We start from the raw sequence: 21,389 nt of genomic DNA, 5'->3' as shown, positions 1-21,389 counted from the left end.
CAGGGCAGGGCGCGGAGCGCCGTTATCCCTGTCCCCTCCCGCGGGGACCGGCGGCGGCGGGCACCGGCCGCGGGGAGGCCGGCAGCGATGGGCGCGCACGGGCAGCCCCCCGGGGCTCGGAGGGGTCGTACCCCCCGCAGCCGCGGGGTCCCGGGCCCTCCCATCCCTGCCGCGGCCGCGCCCCGGCTCGCTGCTGGCTGCGGGGGAGTTGCGGGAGCGCCGGGGCAGGTGGAGGGCCCGGCCGGGCTGGCCCCCTCGGCGGGCAGCAGCCGCCTCTCCCGCCTGGGCACCGGCAGCGCCCGGCCCCGCCAAGGACCGGCCGCCCTTCTCGGGGCTTCCTCGCCCGTCGGGTCACCGGCGCGGAGGGGCGAGCGGAGACGCGCACGGCCCCGGCCCACCCCGGGCTGCACTTTTCTCCCTCGGGCACCTCGCACCATCAAAGTCTCTGAGTGCGGCGGCGGCATCCTCCATCCATCCATCCATCCATCCATCCATCCATCCATCCATCCATCCATCCACCCATCCATCCATCCCCCCACCCATCCATCCCCCACCCCGTCCTCCGCGCCGCCCCCGCATCACCCACCCCTGCCTCCCGCCGCCGCTACTTACCCACGCCGCGGCCAGCAACGGCGGCAGGGCCCCGCCAAGCCCTTGCCCCGCTTCCCCCCGAGGGACCCGCTGGCGCGATGCGGACGGAGCGGCAAGCAGGCGGCGACGCACCGTCCGGCGGCCGCACCTCGCTGCCAGCGCCGGCTCCCTCCCAGCTGTCACCGGCGGCCCGCCCTCGGGAGGCGGCGGCCCCAGCCGCTCCCGCAGCCCCGCCCCGAGCGGGCGGGGAGCCCCGCTGCCACCACGGCGGCGAGGGGCGGCCAGGCGAGGACCACGGCGGGGCCAGCGGGGGTCGCGCTCCCAGCCTCGGCGGGCTGGACCCCCGCGCAGGGGGCGAGGTGGCACAAGTGGCTCCGGCCCGGGCGGGGGGTGTAACACCGCCGAGCGCGGCCCCGCCGCCTCGGTAGGGCATCCGGAGCAAGTGCCGAGCGGGATTTGTCGGTTTCATTTTTTATGTTACACCCTACGGCCGCATGCCAGAGCCGGACGCAGATTAACGGCACTGCCAGCACTCGCTAGCCACGCTAGACGGCTGTGAGCACTAATGCCAACCAAACCCTCATTATTTTGTTAGAATGGAGCAGAAAAGCTGCTTGAGGCTCCCGGGCCCAGGCTTTGCTCGTGGATTTCAAACCAGCCTGCCTCCTCGGCGCTGCCCCGCACTGGCTTTGCACGCGCCTTTACGAAGATGCTCTTCACGAGTGTGATTCTGCTGATCCAGACTCAGCGACTGACCCAGTGAATGCAGCAGGAATGTATCTCCGTTAGCTAAACACCAAGACCTCGGGGAGTGGGGAGAGTCAGAATAATTAGCTTAATATTATGCTGATGGCTAATGGCAAGTTTGTGTAAATAGGCCCAGCGTCAATGGTAAACAAGCCCGTTTACCACTCTGTTTGGGGTTTTGTGTTGTTGCTGCTGGGGTGCGAGGCCTATATTTAGTTTGGTGAGACAGGATGGATATAGGAAAACAGCTAGACAGACTCAAAAGAAGAACTGCAAATGCAAGAAACATAAATCAGCCTTGAAACAGGCTCAAAGAAGTAGGTCGATGGGGTTTGTCAGAAAGACAGCTCTGGGATGCAGTGCAGCGACAGCGATCTGAGAAGGGGCCACTTCGTTCTAGCAGATAAAACCATGACACTATCAACGGCCAAACTGAATGCTTCAAATCCAAATTTGAAGTGGAACACACAGTTTTAATAGTAAAGGCAATTAAAGGGTCAGAATTGCCATTTGAGACCAAAAGGGAATAAGCATTGCTGGGCACTGCAAAGCAATGTTTAAACAAATCTCTTTCCAAAGGGAGGCATTTCAGACAGGAGCTAAAGGAATTCTTGTTGCCAGAATAACCCTAAAAGTTCCTCCTCTATAGAGAAAATGCTGCTTTTGATTTTGAAATCACTAAGAATTGAATGCCCCAGCTGGCATTAATTACTTCATATAGTTAATTTGTTCCATTTTCCAAGACAATTTCAGGTATAATGTTTGATATATATGCACTTTAAAAATGTCAACACATTTATTAGTGGCTATGTTCCAAGTTTGGATTAATGAAACTGTAATAAGAAGCTTGTTATGCTTTAGCTGCTTTTCAACTGTTCTTTATAGGAAAAAGAATTTTGGGCCTTAGTTCTGGCCCTGGTCAGGGTGAGAGGAAATTTGAGCTCTTAAATAATATATGCATGGACTTATATCAGTGTTGTGTCTTGTCAAGGATGCAGTCTTGTGCTCTGAAGAAAGGCAGCATGTTCTGTATAGGATTTACTTATGACAGGCTGGTACATAGGGTTGTTGCACACAAATTATTTTTCTACCTTATTAAGTAATTTTTGCTTGTAAGTACTTAAAAATAAATAAGGACGTGAAATTTGTAACGTAGCTAGCACTTTGTTTCTCCATATTTTTTCATTAATAAAAGCATCTGAGCTTTTTTGATTTACATAAATTTGGCTTTCTTTAAAGTTAAAGTTAGGTGATCATCTCCTTGTCTGCACAAGGTCAAAAGGATTACCTTCCTGTCAGACATGGCTTTATAACCTGCTGTTTCCTTCAGCTGGAGAGCAAGCGTCACTTCATGGACCCTAGACCAGGGGTCCTCAAACTTTTTAACTAGGGGGCCGGCACGCGGATGCAGTGGCAGGCAGTCATCTGCCGCTGCTTGGTTCCCCCCCCCCAACCCCCGGAGGGTGGGGGGGGGTGGGGGGGGCGCAGGGACGTCTGTAAATACCGGGGGCCAGATTGAGGACCCTGGGGGGCCGTATCCAGCCTGCAGGCTGTAGTTTGAGGACCCCTGCCCTAAAGTGTCCTTTTGAATGCCTGTCGTTTGATAACCACTAATATCTAGAAGCTGAGGGATGCATTGCACTGTCTGCACCACAGACAGTAAAGATACTTCCATCCCCAAAGAACTAATGCTATTAGTGGACATGGAATATCCAAGAGGCTGGAATAGTAAGTGAAAGTAAAGACTTAAAATCTGACCTGTATGTTTGTTTGTTTACAACAGTGTTGTATCTTGCTGGAAGAAAACTGGGTCCTGCAAGACTTGCCCAAGTTCACACAGGAATTCTGTGAGTCAGCCCGAAATTAATCCTGATACATCCTGGTAACTGTGGGATCCCTGGCAGCTTCTGGAAAACACACAAGGCATGTGCAGTTGTGAAAGGCAGAAGACATATGCAAAGGGAAAGAAATACTTTGCCCATTCAGTGGCTGACGTATTATTACTGTTCGGCTGTTGCATTACCAACTTTCTAACCCTGCTTTTAGTGATAGTAAAGCAGTTTGAGATATTGAATCTGAAAAGTGCTGTGCAAGATATCAGCAAGAAAATATTCAGCTCTGTTCTGCATCCCTCCAAATCAATGCAAATTCTTCATTTAATTGAGGAGGAACAGAACTGAGGCTTAGAAATAACACTTTAAAAACACATTTAAAACCTTTTGGTAACATTATGGCTATGCAGTTAGAATTAGGGGCACTTTATCGTGCTCATGCTGAAGTAACTATATTAAGTGGAAAGCAAAATAAAATTTCAAGGACAGGCCATAATTGAAAAGTTAATCCATTTTTAATATTGCTATACTCATTGTAAAGAGCTTTAAGCCTGCAGACTAGCAGAAGGATATCAGAATGCTTGCTCTATTTTTGCCCTGATTTTGTAATCGTAATAAAAGTCCCTTGTAAACAGTGGTGGTCCTGCTCAGTTAAACTCAAAGTGTGAGAAGTTTTTAAAACTTCAGCTCTGAATAATCATAATGCTTTAAACTCCTATGTTCTTTTATGAAAAAATATCCTAGTGCACTTTTGAAACTGATTTACACACAGCAGAACCGATTATCTCCTGCTTTAGATGTAAAAGGATTGCACTGATTATTTTTTATTATTGTTGTTGTGGTTATTCTTGTTAATATTGCTAACATTAATATTATTTAGAAATCAGAAATACACACCTAAGGACATATTTTATTATTTTTTACATGGTATGTTTGTTTTTTCCCATTGAAATGCAGCCATCTGCAGGCAGCTATATAATAGTGTGTAGCAACACTGCAGCAGTTATGTATAATATATGGCTATATTTAAAACTTCTCACTACTCAGCACTGATTATTATTAATGTTAATACTGCTCAGGACAGGAAAGGCAAAATGAGCTACTCTTAGGGAGAACTTTAAGTAGACTGACTGTGATTATCCACTTTAAAGGATTTGGGTGTGATCTTTTATGGGAATGATTTTTCTGGAAAATTTGGATTCAAGACATCCATTTCAGAAAGCCTGGGAGATTCAGAGTCATTGAAATGGAATGAAGTTTATTCTTCTAAGTTATTGCAGCATTGTGAGACTTGCAGTGGATTTTCATTTAAAACAGTAATGTTTACATAATAAATTAAAATATTTTTAAAATACTATATTTTCAGATTCAAGATTGCTGGGAAGAGCTGACCTGATTTTCTGTAGTAGTTGAGATGTATTTTGCTCAGAGAGCTGGCCTGCTAAATGCCTGCATGTGGGATGCTTGGGCTCCCTCTCCACATCATGGGTGAATCTCTGTCAAGGCTACCCTGGCCCCGGAGCAGGCATACCTCTAGAGAATCTGTCTTGCTGTGCAGTCATATATAAAATTGATGGTGGCATTAACACGCACCAAAAAATCACCTACCATGCTGCTGAATTTCAAAACACAGAATTTGTATCTGCTGAACCAAAAGAGAAACCGGTGCTGACATCGGGCAGCTGGTAATGTGGTGCTGTAACTGGTGGGGGACGCTGTTCGGTTTGGCCAAGGGCAAAACCTGCCCACGCCTGCCTACAGCTTCGCGTGCACCAAACAAATTCTTTCTATAACACATATTTTGTCAGAATCAAGTCTTCTTTTACAAATGGGAGAAACACTGATATGACAAGTTGTGGTCTATCTTCTTGGAGGTGTTCCCCCTCTCTCACCCTATTGACGGGTTCTGCCAGAGGCGGGTGTCAGTAGAACATCCAGAAAGAGCGTGTTAGAAATATGTGCTTCTAATAGGGAATACTCACCATGGATGGATATCAATAGCAGCCAAAGGAATCAGCTTGCAATTAAGAGTTGAAATAGGTATTTTGAACAATCTGTTACGTTTCTCTATTGCACTGAGTAGATTGTATGGCATTCCTTTGTGTGTGAGTGGGTCTGAGCTGATATGTATGCACTGTTGGTATTTTCTTGCATCTCTTTTTGAGAAGTCACTTTTCTCCTTAACAGAGGGGCAAGAGTCTTCTGGGAATATACACCCTGAAATTACATTTATTATAGGCTTTATGTACAGCTGACTTGGTTAAAAGCTGCCTTGCTGTGCAGTCACATAACAAATTAAAAATGGCAATAGAAACAGATGAAGTTAATAACTGTGCTGTGGAATATGGAGATAAAGCATTTGTTAAAACAAGGGAAAACTGAAGATTTACAATATATTAACCCATGTTTGTTCCAAGATGCTGCTACAGAAGCACTAGGGCTTTAGATATCAATTGATTTCTGGAGCTACTTGCATAGCTCTCTAATGCACATGTTGAGATGATTAGCTGTAATAAGGAGAGACTAGGGATTAAAAGGGTAAAAATAACAGTCATTATACTTCTTAGTAGGAATTCTCTGAGGATCTGTGCCTGTGGTTCACTCACACCTGCTTCAGTACATAATACACTGAGCTATTCAGAGCTTTGTTGGAAAAAGGCTGTTAAAAACATGACATTTTGGTGGACTTTTCCCTCTTCACAATTCTTATTCTTTCTTTTAAGGATGAGTTGTTTAACGGCTACCTCAGCTTTCTAAACCGAAGACCTTATAATATTGTATAATGTGTATATTGATGATACTGTATATGCGTAGCAACTCTTAATTGTAGCATTCCTGTAATAGAAACTTCAAGTACAAAGGAAAAAGGAAAAGAATATATACTTTTATTAATAATCCAATTATTATAAGAATTTAATAATATTGAAGATTTTAGTACTTCTACGGAAGTTTACGTGTTTAGAAAGTAGATGTACTTTTATGTGTGTATTCATAACTGCAGGCTCAGGACATAATACAAGGTTGTGTCATTTCAAAGGACAGCAGCTAGTTGGAAATGCTCATTAAGAAATGTTACAGCTTGTGACACACTGACGTAAGTCTTCAAGCAGTATACAAAATTAAGAAATATTTTACTGCTGTTGTGCAGATAACTTCAAGGTCTTTGTTTTGGGGAATACTGAGGGATCCCCCTGGATGTATCTTCCTTACAGAATGAAAAACAGGTTGCTGTCATAAAGTTAATCTTTGTGAAGAAAGAAAGGGTGATAGGGAAATGATCAGATAGCCTGATAAATTAATTCCCTTTTCCCTGTTAAAAGAGAAGAAGATCCAAGTAGTTATGCATCTTTGGAAACTAGAGTGTAATTGAACATAGGAGATCTGCAAGGTCTGCTGTCTCTCACTAGAAAGCAGCTCTCTTTAAAGCTGGAGTAGGACTTTGAATCTTGAATGTGATCTTTTCTTTAGAAGTAGAAATTGGATAGGACCAGCCACTACCCGAACGAGAAGATACAGGAATCAGTGAGTTATGCCCTGTGAGAGATGAAATAGGCACTTCATTACTCATCCTGGTGATGCACTAGCATGATATTTGTCAGTGGAGATACCAAAATTGCTCCTGTATTATCACATTCTTCTAAATGCTCAAAGGCAAAATAGCTGAAGTTTTACTAGCTGCCTTTAGATTAGATTCTGCAGATTCTGGATGCTTTGTTACTTAATGAAAGTATATTTAATCCCTGTGAAGTGACAGATTAATGTGCAACAGAGGAAAATAAAAATATTTCTCAAGGTTAAAAATTAATTGTATCAGGTATAATTAAACTTGTGATAAGAACAAAAAAATTTTAATTGTTCATATACTTCTGCTCTCCTTATACCGCTTTAAGGGCAATTTCACCTACATTCAATAAAACAGGCTCCAATAAGCAGAAAGTTTAGACAGGGTTAATGACATTAGGCCTGTCTTTTCAATGTTTGTCCTTAGGAAAAGGTAAAATAACCAATGTCTTTAAGTACACTGCCCAGAGTTCAATCACAACTTGAGTAATTAAGATTGTTTAAACATAGACTTCCCTCCAAAAAACATGGGGTGCTTTTATATTTTCTTATGGCCTCAGACAAGGTTTAGTGAGCTTTATCTGTAAGTCTTCCCCCTGCCCACCCCTCTTTTCATTAAGTGGCTTCAGGAAAATGCCTTCCAGAACTCATACTTGACAGCTATCCCAGAAATTTGCTGTCCTGGATACTTCAACATATTGCATCAGCAGCACAGCCAGAATGGAGAAATATAAGACTGATCAAAAGGTATGTATTTGATATGATAAAAGAAGAATGGATATAGTGTATGCATATGAATAATATGAAATAGAATGGAGTAGAATAGTTTAGTTCAGTTGGAAGGGATCTACAACGATCTTCTCATCCAACCGCAATATATGCTGGTGGAGATTCCCACTATTTTATAGTGGAGGGGGGAATCACTTTGCAAATAAAGAATAAGAAACATCGCAGATGCATGTTAAACAAAATTTAATTAAACTGTGTAATTGCAGGCCCAGTTAAAGAGCAATAGCATGAAAATGTTGTGATGAGGACTCCCATAAGATGATATTATACATACAACAGTTTGAAAAATGTTGTCAGCTGTTGTCTAGCCATGGTAATGTAGTAGTGGGGTCAAACAGATCAAGCAGGAACATGACAGTAGAAGTTATATGTAAATTAGGCTATGAGAAGATACAAAAAATTGATAGTTAGTGATAGAGGTGACCAAACTGCTGAGATCCCTAAGCTAGCACTGTTTATGAGATGGCTAGTTCACAGCCTCATGGGCTAATGTCTATGCTGCTCCTGAGGGCAGTTTGGTTAGTCTCCATCCAGACCCCCGAGGTCTGGCTCTAGCCACAGTACTTTACCATGGGCTTTTTCTTCTCTGGCTCTTCCTTTGCTTATGTTTCATGATTTACGTCAAAAAAACCCAGCGCTGCTGAGACGACAAATTTATGCTGCAGATACTGTGTGCAAATTGATGCACTCTCTGTGCAGCCTTTCTAATTTGCCAAAGCCCATCTAAGGACGTTGCAGGGAGAAAACCAGGCCAGCAGAACATGGTTGGTCAGTATTCCAGAGCTCAGGGTACAAAATAGGTTTAATCTGGTAAAGTCAGGTAAATCTGGCAAAGCACCCAGAAGGTGCTCAGAATTTCTGTATAATTCCCCTAGCTTATTTTTCTATTTATTTAGGATGCCTGTAGGACTGCATCTGGAACTTAGCCTGCCTGTCCCCTACAGAAGCCCCTCTTGCTCAAATGGAACGAGTCAGGCACTGTGTATAGAGTGCTTTGTGGCACCAGATGTGAAGCAGTATAATGCAAAGGATTTCCCTGCTTCAGAAAAGAAACGGTCTCTAGCCTAAAGCAAATATGAAATGAAATCAAAAGGAATTTTCAGTTTCTTGTGTACCTGTCAAAGGGTATGGCAGTATTGAATTATTTAGGTAACTTGCCCTATTAGACTGTGTTCTTTTACGAATCATTTCAAGTGGCTTAGGCCCTAACCATAAAAAATCTTGGCATATTCTGAGGACTCTGAGAATGGCCCAGAGGAAAGATTAGGTGAGTTAAAAATTTATAGCCTAGAAAATTTTGTGAACCTCAAATTGCATTTTAATGAAATAATCTTTCTAGTCTTGACAGATAACTTAAAAAAAAAATTATAAATGGCTATACCCTCCCCTGCCCCCTCTCAGTTGACCAAAGAAGTTCAGGGTGAGATTAAGACAACTAAAGAAAGCCTAAATTAATTGGTCCTTTCTTTTTTTATCCCCTGCCCCATGAGTTTCTTGAAGATTTGTTTCTTCTTTCCAGTCTGCTATTGAAAGTTTTATCTTAAAACCAGATGTCACCCTGCACATGTGTGAACAGCAGATCTCTTATTGTACAAGGATTAATTAATGCAATAATTCACATACATATGTCAACAAAAGCAAAAAAAAAAAAAAAAAGACAAATGCATTACTGCCTTTTAAATTGCTAACTATGAATATTGTCAACCACTGTATTAGCTAAGCAATGTTCTGAGCAAAGAAAACATCATGCTGATCAGACACCCAAATTTACTCTTACTAAAGTAAACAGGACTCCGGCTGATCAGTTACCTCAGCTGCATCCAGCAGAAAAACCTTTTTTAGGTTAACTTAGTGAGATCAACAGAGGTAGCAAATAACAAGGAAATATTCTAAATATCATACTTTTTAAAAGTGGTATACTGCAAAATTCAAATGGAATTGAAACATATCAACATTCTGAAGCTTCCCAAACCTTCTTTAAAAGAAGAGTGGTTCATAAAGTGAATACCCTTTATGGTAAACTGAGAAACTGCTTACATTTGAAGAATAAAGACATGTTAATAAAAATCTCAGAGCTGGATGAAATTTTGATAGATTATCTGAACTATCTTGTTCTCCAAGGCATTATTACTAATACCATCTGGATATTCCTTATAGAAGTTTCTATTACTTCCTTTTAAGAATACCCTCTGTTGATGGTTGTATGGATGGTCTGTTTCAGTGTTCTTGTAGTTTTAATACCTAATGTAAATCTCCTTTGCAGTAAGTCACTAGTACCTCTTCTATCCCCCTTGAGCACTAAAAGCATTCTCTTTGCAGAAGATTTTGCATATTTTGAAGTATCTGCTTTGCTAAGGTAAACTACAGACTAGTTTTCCCACCTTTTTCATAAATTCCTTCTAGGTTTGTGACCACTCCAGTTCTCCTCTAGACTTTGTCCATGTGATTCACCTCTTTCCGAAGTACGAACCTAGGTTTTGAAGTGTGGCAGCTGTGGCCTTACAATCCTGAGTAGTGAAAGGATTACCTCCTATATGCCTTACATGCTGTGTTGGCACTTGCCTTTATCTGAAATAGAATGACATTCTTGATGTATCATTTTTTAATCTAATGTAATCCCCAATGTACTGCTACCCAGCCAGTTATTCTTCATCCTGTGTTGGATTCTTGATCCATCCTGTTATTGATCTATTCTAGATCATAGATTAGCTGTATAAAATGTAACATGCTGTATTTGTTCCTGTTAAATTCCATCTTCTATTTTTTTGCAATCTATTGGAATCACTGTCATGGTAAAATAAGTGAAGAACTGTAGCAGATTGTCTTTAAAATTGAGAGTCATTTTGTTTAATCTTTCCTAGATGAATTCCAGCAGAGTAGATCCTGCATCAGGATAAGGAGAGAGGTAGTAAAGAATTGGTTTTGAAACTCTTCCAGTCCTGTGTTTTTGTAATCATATAGTGATTTTTCTCAATAGTTTCCTTGCAGTTAACAAAGTCAGCAGGAGACTGAAGACTATCCTCAGGAGTGAGCTGTGCGAAATGTTGTAATTTTTTTGTTTTAAGCTATGTTGATAAATTCTCATTAATTCCATTGAGGAAGATAGGTGATCTCCTGTGAAAAGTACATCTGAATTCTGCATCCAAAACAGAATATAAATGGTATCTTCTGCAAATACAGATTGATGATAAGTCATTTTTCTGTGATAAAACTTCTCCTTTATTATCACTAAATCATATTTAAGATTTAAAAAGCTTTTGATACCTTTTAAGACTTCTGAGAGCCTTCCTGTAAATTAATACCAGGCTGTTCAGAACAAGGAGAAGAAAAGAATCTTGATGTCACTGAAAAGACTTCACATATCTAACATAAGGTTATGTCTGTTAAAGTATTAGAAATCTTCTCTCAGGATGGTTGATTTTCAAAGTCCAGTTGTTCAGGACTGTAAGCTCAAACAGCATATGTCCATCAAGGTGATTCCTTTTTCCTGCTTTCATAATTGGACCCCAGATGCAGTCTATAGTGAAGCAAATATGGTTTACCTCAACAAGACTAGTTCTCTTTCTTCTGGGGCAATTAAACTGGCAAGTAGTTATCAAATATTCTCTTAATCATAGAGCACTGTTAACTAAAAAAATTGCAAGAAGTTATGTTTTGAAACAATATAACACAGACCTCTTTCTTACCAGTTGTCTCTCCATCTTCCATTCTAGGAGAGTCTACCTAGTTCCCTGCCAATTCTTCCTGCAGGCTTCTCTCTCTGGATTTCTCGCTCCACCAAATAATGCTTGATCTGTAGCAACTTCTTTTGATCAAGAATTACCATTTCTGAAGAAATAAAGTAGTTTTTAAAATATTCATAGCTCTTTTATATGGTTGATGCCTTTTAAGCAGTTAAAAATGGCTCTGTCTCTAAAAATTACTCAGTTCTTTCCAACTCCCAACTGTTAAAACAGTTGTTATTTGAGCCTGCAGGCTGAAATCTGCCTGTCATTTATTTCTTCACAGTGTTTGTTTACAAGACTCTTGGTTTGAAAGTATTGCTGAATCCTTTTTTTCTTTATGCAGCCCTAACTCAACACATTAACACTGGAAAAATGTAACACCTTGACAAGGCCAGGACATGTAGCATTCATATACAGCAGGATTCATAACCAGCCATATGTCACACTGACTCCCTGTATGAAGACAGCAGGGGTGCACTGCCGTCTTGAATATGCCACCTCTCAGGTTCCAGAATGTTTTGCAGATGTATGACATTATTTATCTTTTTTCCCAAATTCTTGCAATATTTTCCATCTCCCAAGGATTTTATTAGGCAAGATTTTGTTGTTTGTTTCTAATCAAAACAGATAGAAAACTAACATATGGGGGGAAAAGAAATCATAAGCATCTATAGCTGTCTTAGTCTCATCTAAGCCTTATTTAAGCTTTTTTTAACAGAGACATTCAAGCTAATACTATGGATAAATCAGGAATACAGTCACATCAAGAGGAAAGAAGTGCATGCAACTCAAAGAGTAGAAGTGCATGGATGAAAAGGTGTGACAAAAGATTCATCTTGGAAATACCAATCTACCTAGGAAAAAAGTAGTCCAAGTCACACATCCTTAATAAGAATCTGGGCAAACAGTAATGCTAGAATGACCTAGAGCATAGAGCAGAACAAGTATGACCTTAGAATACAATGAGAAAAAAACTATTTGTTGTGTACAGTGTGCCAAACCGAAGAATTTGCTAGCACCTGACTTGGCACTAATGGTGAGAACGTTTACTTCATACTGGGCAGCCCAAAATTCTCTTAAACCCTTATAGAAAGATGAAGAACTGAGTGTAAAGAAGAAAAAAAGAAAAATTAAATTGGAATTACATGACTACAAAACCAGTGTATGTGGTAAATCAACTGTCTTTTATACCAGGCATATTGGGTTTGTGTGGCAATGTTTTTGTAGTGGGGAGCTACAGGGGTGGCTGCTGTGAGGAGCTGCCAGAAGCTCCCCCCATGCCCGATGGAGCCAACGCCAGCCGGCTCCAGGATGGACCCGCCGCTGGGCAAGGCCGAGCCCATCAGCGACGGTGGTAGCACCAAGGGGACAAAGTATTTAAGGAGGGGAAAGAAACGGTACACAACAGCAACTGCAGCCAGAGAGGAGTGCGCAGGTGTGCGAGCAGCAGCCCCGCAGACACCCGGTGGGTGCAGGCAGGGCCGGAGGGGCTCCAGGCGCCGGAGCAGAGGTTCCCCCCCAGCCCGCGGTGAAGGCCACGGCATGGCCGGCTGTGCCCTCAGCCCATGGAGCCCGCGGGGAGCAGGGACCCACCGGCCGCCCGGGGAGGACTTCCTAGTGACATGCAGCTAAGTCTGCCTCCTGATTTTTGGGCACCATTCCTAAATAAGGATGGTGGTAGGAAAAATACTTTGTTTGCATTGAAATACGTGGCTGGATAGTGTAACAGAAAGATAAAATTCATGTGTGTAGTATTTGACTATGTCCTCTATGTATTGTAGATGTGAAGTACTGGATTAATATACCTAGATAAGGACATATGTAAGAATGCAGGTCAGCATGGTCTTGAGTGGGCAGTTGCATGGACCTTATTTTTCTCTTGGGATTTGAGTTTTTTTGCACTGTGTAAAGTAATTTAGCGTTCTTCATTACCTTTTCTTTCTGTAGTAGGATTTCATGTATGAAACTGTGCAGCTTTAGTGGACAATGATTTTGTCACAATTGTTAAAAGGGAATGGCAACTGCTACTTGCAACCTGTACTCTTTATTGGCTCTGGCATCCTGAAGATTAAATGGACCCTGATCCAAAATTTGGCTGAAAATGTTTTTTCTACTTTTATTCTTAATTGTTTTACATTGTAAGTGGTATTTCAAAAAAAAGGAGGAAAAAAGAAAGAAAAATTATTCTATGGGTAAGCAAAGTAAGAACATTAATGCAGTATGGGGTCTATGTCAATATATATATACACCTGACTTCAATAGTTTGGAGACATTTTTCACTTATAGCTATAAGCTCCATTTCAGTGAATTAGTTACATTGTTATCAGGCATTCCTAGTGAAACCAATTTATGCATAGCTGTGAATGTGCCTTAGGTATTTATCTGCTGTAGAGTATGGTTTAAAGTTGCAGTGAGCTTCTGCAGCTGGAATTTCTCCATATTTGAATGATTCCTTCCATTGAAACAGCATGTGTCAGTATTATTAGTCTATTCAAGGATATAGAAGGCAGTAAAGTTTTTAGTTCTGCATGCAAAATTCCCTATTCAAATAATGTTTTTGACTTGTGGTGTTTGAAGTGTGAAAAAGAAAGCAAAACGTAACTCGAGTTCTTTCAACGATAACTTTTGCAGCCTTAGGTATTTGTGTTCAAAGTGTTTTCATCCAATAACCTATTAGAAACACATGAAAACTAAAACTATAAATTAAATACAATTTTTCAAATGTACGGGTGCTTTACGATATACTCAGATAAAACTAGCAGTTGTTTCATAAACTATTACATCAAAGGCAGTAACCTCTGCAATCACCTTACATTAACCAAATGCAATATCCCTATTTCAACTGATGTTGCAAATTACTTTTCTCTGCAGTTTGAAGTTCTGTATATCTGCAGTAGAAAAAACAATGCCTATCTTGATACCATCTTTTCCTATAGTAGCTTTTTTGTAAATATAAGCATTTGGGGGGAAAAATGAAAATGGGCAGTTCATGTGTTCACACAAGTTGCAATAGGTTACAAATTGAGAATGCACAAGAAAGGATTATGGTTTCTTAGGTTACAGTGAAATGGTTTGGAAATATTTATGGAATTTTACACATGTACACCTCTACATGAGGGAGCAGGAAAAAATATTTCACTTGTGCAGGATTTGTGGAAATTATTAATGATGGGTGTATCGCTGGAGCATAGAGTTCTGCTGACTGAGAATGTACAAAAGAAGTGCTTGTAAAGTGTACAAGATGACCTCTGTTCTTAAAAATGACAGTATGAGCAGAAACAGGCATTTGTTCTAAACTGTTTCCTGTGTGTGAGAAAGTTTGTAGTGTTTGTCTCCACCTTCTTCCTTAGGACTTTCTACTTGACCAATTAGATGACGTCCTCTTCATTGCTTGTGAAGACTATTTTGGGCAATTACATCTTGTCACACATTATCATAGGGAACTCCAGAAAATAACAGCATACTGCATCGTTGTGCCTGACAAGACACTGAAGAGTCAGACAGCTATTGTGCAATTAGTTTTGAGATACCACAACTGTTACATCTTTTCATTTCCTCAGACATGCCCTCTTTTTCTTCCTGGAAACTTTTCTAGGAGAAGTTTGAGGAATTTTCTCACTGGCAAGGACCTGATGCATGCTGTCAGACCATAACTCTAACTGGGCTGCAGTAAATCTGGAAACCCTGAGTATGTAGAACTCGTACTGCTGCCCTAAGTAGGTGCAAAGCTCTGCAGGTGGAACACGTTTGTAACGTGTCATACAAAGCTCACTAACCACGTGCAGAGCATCTGAAAAGTGAGTGCACAGCAAGTTCTCCACTTCTGGCAAATGGAAGCCTCACAGTGCAGGTATTTCCTCCTCCAGAAATACAGGATAGGCATATAGCAATTGTACAGCACTTACAGAAATACATCTAGATTAAGTCTAAAAAAGAGCATTTAATTTGTAGATGAAGGTGTGAATTTGATCAGCCTAAATTTGAGCCAAAACTGTGAGACCTCTATGAGGTTTAAGCTCCCACTAGTAAATTAGCATTTCACACTGTTTGCTCTGTATGGTTTCATCAAAAGCAAATGTAAACAATTTCAGTTTCTCAGGAACCAAGGGGAATACTTGTATTTATATTGAAACAGATGTTAAGAACCTAACAATGGATATTGCCCAGCATGCTGGAGTCTGTTCCTACTTAAAGATGACTTTTCATAAGTGCTTGTACCTTGAGAGTTCAGGAAAATAATTTTCTATCACCTTATTATTATAACACATATTTTTCCTTCTGCTTAGTACATAACACATTTCTACCATGCAAAATATAGCAAATGCTTAGAAGACTGACGAGTGTTGTTGCCACCTGGTGGGAGCCTTGTGTGTGTAATTTACTAATTACAGACAGGACTGTAAAGATACTGAAAGCTCAAACTGACCAACCCCATCCTGTGAGAATACAGACTAACTACATTTGGCATCATAAGAATAATTAGATGGCTGCATTTGCTATGACAAAACAGCATTATTAAAGAACTGCAACCTGTCTCTACACTCCTAATGTCAGGTAAAGTTAGTAAAATCCACTGCTTTTGATGTTAATTAACAGGATTGGAGTACTGACACGTATAAATAAAATCTGAACAAGCAAAATATATAGTATAAAAATTGGATTGAAAAGTTTTTGGTAAGATAAAAGCCTAAAGGACAAAGAAAAGAGTTTTAAATATGCAGTTCAAATTAATTGAACCTTTTCTCTTATTATGTGACTGAAAATTGATGATGAATAATGCGGACTTTCCAGATAATAATTCTGAAATTCTCTACTTTATAATTCCTTAACACTCACCTTCTTTTCACGTCTCTGTCAATGTGCTTGTATACAAAGCTTTGAAATAAGTGGGAAGTTTTTTAGGCAGGAAGCAGTGAGATTTGGAGATAGCAATACTGACATAAATATGGTTTGAAAGCTTAATGACAACATGACTCTAAGAAAGCTTCCTTACTAAAAGACTGAAAGCCACAATATGACAGAATTTTATCTGACATGTGTAGGACTACTAGCATGTATTTCCTGTCAGAAATTTAATTTTCAATATGATAGTTTTGCACATTTTTAAAACCTGACTTAAATTATGCACAATCTCTATTACAGAATCCTTCACATTAAACATGCCTGAAACTGAGATATAGCAACCCAGGTTTTCAGACAGCAATTTATATGTAATGTTTTGTGGATGGAGAACAACATGTCTATGTTTGCTGCTCTGTAGCAGATGGAATCCAGGGAAGGAGAGAAGATAGTTTAAAGAAAAAAATGTGTTGTACCCTTTGCAAATTATTAATGCTTTGTATTTCAAGCTATGTGAACTTGTCCATCTGACAAAGGAATGGTCATTTCTATTTGTCCGAAGTGAGCCAGATGCTTATAGCTTGAATTCCGAATAGTCATGGATTGAATAAGCTAATTCTAGAGCTAAATCCCCTTCAACTGCCAAATCCCAGATTTAACTCTGCCAACCATCACAAATATTCCTTACTAATGTACTTCCTATAATGATCTGCTCCACTTTCTTTTCATCTGCAGTTTTGGAGAAACAGACAGAATAATTGTTGCTTCAGAGCTTTTTTTTTTCTCCCCAATTCATTCAAATTGTTCTGCAAAAGAGAGGGGGAAATGCTCACTCCAGTAATCTTGGGTGAAGAAAATGTATGTGATATACTGAAGTTAATTCATAACTACATTGGGGTCAGGGTTTGGAGAAGCTGTACATTCTACATCAGTCTTTGCAGAAATTCTTGCATCACAGCCTTCTGTTTTCTCTCTCTCATGCAGAGACCAGTACAAGGCTGTACTTCAGAAAGTAAAAGCAATCTCTTGCTCTTGCGAATGCTGGAAATTACCTGAATCATGGATGCATTTTTTCGAAAAAGAAAAATCTAACCAAAATTACACAGAGACCATGGAAGACCTTTAAATTCCTTATTTAGTCTGGCTGAGGGAGTGGGTTTCGGTTTACGGTTCCCTGTTCGTGTTTTGCATGCTTGTTTAATTCCTAAAGCAGTCTGTCATACAGTCAAACAGACGGAACACGTGTCCCCTTAACCAGGTAACGGCTGTACGCGACGTTCTACAAGCAGCACCTCGGACGGCACCAAGTTGTCTCACCCGTTCCCACTAGGGGTCACTGCGAGCAAAGGATTATGCTCGACCCGCAAAGGGGAGACCACTAACGGGTCAATCTATAGGACGAAATTTGTGGCATACTTTCCAATTTGAAACGTTGAAACAAGTTCACCTGTGTTAAGTATGTTGTTTGAGGGGGCCACGGCACTTCTTAATGCGATCTCATTTACTTACAAACTATTTACAAACTGTAGAGTAAGAAGTTACGCCTATCAAGAAATCCTCAGGGGTTAGATATGTCCAGTTTAACTTTAGACCAAATTTCATCTCTGGCAACACCAAATTGATTCAAGATAAGTGTTCCAGACTGCGCTGATACTGGCTGCTGTGGTTTTGTGTTATAAACATTTGAGGTAATATTCCTTCTCTCTATGAAAACTGCTGTTTTCTCTAGACTGTAGCAGAACAGAACAAGTTCAGCTTTGATTCAGGTGAAGCTTCATGCATTAAGAGAACAAAGTCCCATTTAGATTGTCGATTAGCAGTGAAATCAGTAGCTGTCTTAGCAAAGCTGTGAAAAGAACAAATGAAGAATGTTCAAGGAAGTGAAAGAGGAGCACGCTCCCCTTTACCAGCTCCAGGGAACGCCTCCAACCTAGGACTTAATGCCCAATAATTGCTGTGTCAAGACCTTCGCAGCCTTACTTATCACCTGCGTGAGTATGGTTGTATCTGTGCTTGTTCTTAAACCCTTTTCTTCTTTCACAGTGTATGTCCATGATTATAAAAGATAGTTGAGAAATTAAGTGCAAAACTGAATGTCTGATGCCACTTAAGTCGCCTATAGCATAGGTATTCATGAAAAGGAAACTACTGACCCTTTCCTCACAGCTGAGCTAGCTAAATGGAGAATGGCAGTGTTGCTTTTTTATATAAAGCAATGATGAATACTACTTGCGTGCTGCCATTTGGCATAAGGACAGTGGAATAAAGACAGGTTAAAAGAGCAGTGGACAGGGGAGACGCTCATATTACCCTACATACTTTAGTGCATGAAAACAGGTACTTAGGCAAAAGCTACTTCAGCCCTGAGGTGACACAGGTATTTAATAGGCGGATCTGGGAAGAAGAGTCTTTGGTGCCATCTCCACAAAACTCCTCAAATCCTATTTTTACCTGAGTTTTGTGCCCACTTCGTTATGTTTTTCTTTCTGTTTCCTCCCACCCTTGCCTTTTATTCTTTCTGCCATATGTCCATCCCAAATGGCACTAACACCTTAGTTGCTGACATCATATTCTTGATTCTCCAGATTCTATGTCTATGGTCCCAGTACACTTAATCTATTATGCTCTGACAGAAAATACTTGCTGCTTTAGATTTACACACTGCCTTAAAAAATTTTTTTAAAGAAAATAAAATGTGTTTTCAGTTTGGTCCTCAGTCTAATGGAACAATAGTACCCATGCTCATGAGGTATGCTAGAGCTTTTATTGCACTAATGTTATGCTGAGGTAATGCTTCCATCAATTAAATTATACTGTTAAAATGGGTGTATCAGAGTAAACAACAAAACCTATTATTTTGAAATAACAGCTGTTCTCTTAATTGGTAAGGTGGGGCAAAAAAAGAGATGATCTTTGAGACAGCTTTTAGTACAGGTTATTTACCATCACTCAGTTTTCATTTCCATAATGCACTGCCTTTCATAACTACTGAAGATGCACATGGCATTTCTCTATGAAATTTTCAGCTCTTCTAACTCTTACAAGAGCACTGCTGACAATATTTTCAGTAGGATTAACAGATTCCAAAAACATCCAGAGTAATTATGTCAAATCAGTTTCTGGGTGTACCATGGACTAAAGAAATGGACTCTTACTCAGAGGTGTTGTGAAAAACATACAGAGTTGAAGGCTATTCATTGGAAAGATTCATCTGCATGCAAGTCTATTTTCTAGGATGATCACTGCTTTCTCTCTTCATTTTAGGAAAGTTTGATTAAATAGTTTTTCCTCTGGACTACTGAGAAACTACTTGTATGCCAGCAACGCTACAAATGCAATTTCATTTCAGTAATATGATAGATAAATCAGTTTGAATTGACTGATTTAGTAACAAAATGTTACATTTAAATGTTGCTTAGCATGATCTCGTCTTTTGCTGTTATAAATTAAATTTTCTAAGAGACAGACTTCTCTTAAACATTTCAATACTACACACATGCCTAGGTGCTGGAATATGAATTTCACAACAGAATGTGAAAATGTCAGTTTGTATCACATGCACTTCAACAGAGGCAACATACGAGTTGCTTAGATCATTATATGTCCCTGTTGAAGTATATTTCTATAACTCATTGATGACTATATGAAAAAGCAGTTAATTTCAGTGTACATCCCAGGCAGTCATTCCTACTACATTTTATCATCTCTTGAGTAAATAATATTTACAGAAAACAGCAAAAGTAAAAAAAATCACTGTGTAAACTTACAAAATATTTATAAAAGGATTATTGATTCTCTGATGTGGCGTACTGATGCATGGACTCCGAGAGCGGACCAAAGACACCTTGAAGAAACTTTATTAAAATCAAGCAAGCCTTTTATACCTTTACAGTGGACTGACGTATCAGCCTGTAACTATGCTAAGTAGTTTTCCACTGTTAGCTTTTTTTCCTATTGCAGACACAGCAGCTTAGCAACTCCCGTTATCTACAAGGCCACAAGCTCTGCAGACAACTCCCTATCTTGAAGTTTCTCTTCTTGCTCCCATGGCTTCCTTCCAACAAGCACAACTCTGTCTCTCTCCCAAGGTTGGTTTTCGCTTACTGATGCCATTGAGCTAGCTCAGGAAATACCCACACTCTAATCCAAAAAGAAACTGGCTGAACTGAAACCTTTATTTTGTTGCAATAAGATTTTCTAAAATCTGAGCTGACAGGAACCTTGTGCAGTTAAACAAGGGGAAATGCAATGTCCTGCACCTGGGGAGGAACATCCCCAGGCACTGATATATGCTGGGGGCCACCCACCTGGAATGCAGCTTGACAGGAAAGGATCTGGGCATTCTGGTGGACACCAGGTTAACATAAGCCAGCAATGTGCCCTTGTTGCAAAGATGGGTAATGGTATCCCTGGCTGCATTAGACAAAGTGTTGCCAGCAGGTCAGGGGAGGTGATCCTTCCCCTCTGCTCAGCACCAGTTGAGGCCACACCTGGAGGGCTGTGTCCAGTTCTGGGCTCCCCAGTACAAGAAATATGGACATACTGGAGAGAGTCCAACAAATGGCCACTAAAATGATGAAGGGACTAGAGCACCTCTCCTGTGAGGAAAGGCTGAGAGAGCTGGGACTGCTCAGCCTGGACAAGAGAAGGCTCAGGAAGATCTTACCAATGTATATAAATACGTGAAGGGAGGGTGCAAAGAGGATGAAACCAGGCTCTTTCCACTGCTGCCCAGTGACAGGAACCAGAGGCAATGGCCACAAACTGAAATACAGGAGGCTCTGTCTGAACATCAGGAAAAGCTTTTTTAATGTGAGGGGGACTAAACACTGGCACGGGTCACCCAGAGAGGCTGTGGAGTCTCCATCCTTGGAGATACTCAAAAGCCACCTGGACATGGTCCCGGGCAGCTGGCTATAGCTGACCCTGCTTGAGAGGGGGTTTGGAGCAATGACCTCCAGAGGTCACTTCCAACCTCAACCATTCTGTTAATTCTGTAAGTCATAGTACATAACTGAAACTAAAAAAGGATTGTGACAAGATATCACAGTACTTCCATGTTTCTTTGTAGCTGTAACAACTGTGCTGTAGCAACTGTGATAATGCCAAATACAAACTAATAGTTTGTGATAAAGTGTAAGCCAAAGTGAAATGAGTGAAGTTCATAATAGAAGCTTCCATCATGTCTGAGCTTAGTTTACTGTCAGTAATATTATATGTATTTATATAAAATGTATGTGAGTACATAAGGTGTGTGTGACATTCATTTACTGCAAAGGGTTAGTTGACCTTATCTTAAGTAAGG

The 21,389-nt window shown here is 40.7% G+C and overlaps 1 protein-coding gene across 15 annotated transcripts in view; it reads right to left on the bottom strand.

Moving 5' to 3' along the window:
• JAKMIP1 (janus kinase and microtubule interacting protein 1) overlaps positions 1-20,451 on the bottom strand; it is a 180,396-nt gene extending 159,945 nt beyond the window's left edge. For 8 of the 15 annotated variants that reach the window (XM_080373440.1, XM_080373438.1, XM_080373442.1 and 5 more), the window contains exon 1: positions 613-20,451. The gene's annotated coding sequence lies outside the window, so the exon portion shown is untranslated. The remainder of the gene's footprint in view (positions 1-612) is intronic. The other 7 variants (XM_080373433.1, XM_080373434.1, XM_080373432.1 and 4 more) reach the window with 3 other exon arrangements.
• Positions 20,452-21,389: the final 938 nt, after the last annotated feature.

The sequence above is a fragment of the Falco punctatus genome (genome assembly GCF_963210335.1).
Source record: "Falco punctatus genome assembly, chromosome: 1".
NCBI classification, from domain to species: Eukaryota; Metazoa; Chordata; class Aves; order Falconiformes; family Falconidae; genus Falco; species Falco punctatus.
The sequence above is the reverse complement of the archived record's forward strand: the minus strand, read 5'-3'. Positions and strand labels throughout refer to the sequence as shown.